Source organism: Pundamilia nyererei, unplaced genomic scaffold (assembly GCF_000239375.1).
Source record: "Pundamilia nyererei isolate P.nyererei 1_Seehausen unplaced genomic scaffold, PunNye1.0 scaffold00273, whole genome shotgun sequence".
NCBI classification, from domain to species: Eukaryota; Metazoa; Chordata; class Actinopteri; order Cichliformes; family Cichlidae; genus Pundamilia; species Pundamilia nyererei.
The window spans coordinates 684,459-686,227 of NW_005187674.1; positions in this window are offsets into that span (position 1 = coordinate 684,459).

The following is a 1,769-nucleotide window of genomic DNA, read 5'->3' on the forward strand; positions in this document are numbered from 1 at the left end:
CCAGGTCACCACAGTTGGTAGGTTACACAGGCTGTGCGTATTGTGACGAGATCCCAGAAAACTAAATGTAAAAACCAAAGAGTGTGTGTGACACAGGAGTTTGGCATTTGAAGCACATATTTTATTTGAATGAGCTTCTTGGTAATGAAAGGAGCCTGTCAGTCTGGTTCAAGTCTCATTTGGCTTTCAGTGGGGATGCATCGATCAGCTGTGAAGCTCACGTGAGAAAAGCCTTTCTTACATTCATGTTCCACCAGCCAGTAAAAGTTTTCTTGTCTGCATCGTAGCTGAATTTCATTTTCACAACCTACACGGATATTTTTGGCAGTTTCTCATGTTCCACAAACATCTGAGTAGCTTGTGATTTGTAGGTTTCCACTGTGGAGAATTGCTGCGTACATGCAGACATGTTAAACTGCAGGAGGCCCGTGATGATCTTTACTGCTTTCTTCACAGTCATTCAATAAGATCCAGACTTTAGTGACAGGTCTGTCTTGCAATGATGATTTTTGGAAACTAGAGCGTCTAGAGGGGGATAAAATCGCTGTGCGGTAAATCATAAGGAGGGATACCTGGTCACTCTACCTCGGTCTGAGTTGTCCACTTACTGACTCATCCTCACCCGCGAGTCGCGACCCTGAATTGGTTAAGCAAAAGAGGATGGATGCATGGATGGATTCTACTTCAGCAGTTTATTTTTAATGTGTCTTAATTATTTACAGATATTTTCTAACTTATTTATAACTGATCTCTGTCCTCTATAGTGAGGATTTTCTGATTATTCTGCTTTGATATATAAGATGCGAGCACAGGGCAGGACAGGGGCACCTTCATAGACTTTTGACCTGCACATGATTGTTAATGTCTTGCCAGTGAGTTTTGCAGGATATGAGCAAAGTTTTTCTACTTGCTTGTAAAAAATCACCCTGACTTTGTTTTCTTAGAAGAGATGATGAAACAATAAATAGTTTTAAAGGTTTTTGTGGATATCTTGTTGACTCCATTTACATATAGGGCATTTTCACATACTTCCCTGCAGAGGTATGTGCCACCTGCCTAGACCTCTTGCCCCTCCTTTGACCCCGCACCCATGTAAAACTTTCTAGATCTGCCACTGAATTTGATTTAAAACAGAAAAGAGCAGGACGCATTGATGCAGTTGAAGTTACAGTGAAGGGCGCCCCCTGGTGACTGCTATGGTCTCTGCACCTTTCCCGTTAGTTTTCTCTTTGAGGTTGTCCTTATTAAATCCACAGGATGTTCTCTGGATGTTTTCAGGTCGAGTGACTGTGAAAGCTCCTGAAGTCACTGAGCCCACCTCAGAATCGACAACAAGACGAAGTCATCCTCTTTTCATCTTCGGCTTCATGATTTTTCTCCTGTAACTTCTTCCCCTTCTAATAGTGAAATGTTCCATGGCCCTGGCTGCAGCGCATGCTCAGTCAATTGCCTCAGTTCTCTTTCTACTTGACTTTATCTCTAATTTACTAAATGATTGATTTCTTCCAGGACTGCATCATGGCTTCATAGCAGAAGAGTTGTGGTGCTGAACTGGCCTGCCTGCAGATCAGACCTTTCACCATATGAGAGCATTTGAAGCATCATGAAATGAAAAACAACAAAGAGGATCCAGGACTGTGGACTCCCATCATTCTTATATCATATTATTTTATTTACCTGATAAATCTCCCCACCTTTAATATAAAACCTGTTGAATGCAGCTTTTGTATAAATAGTTAAAAATTGTAAATTCTATTTATGTATAAAAT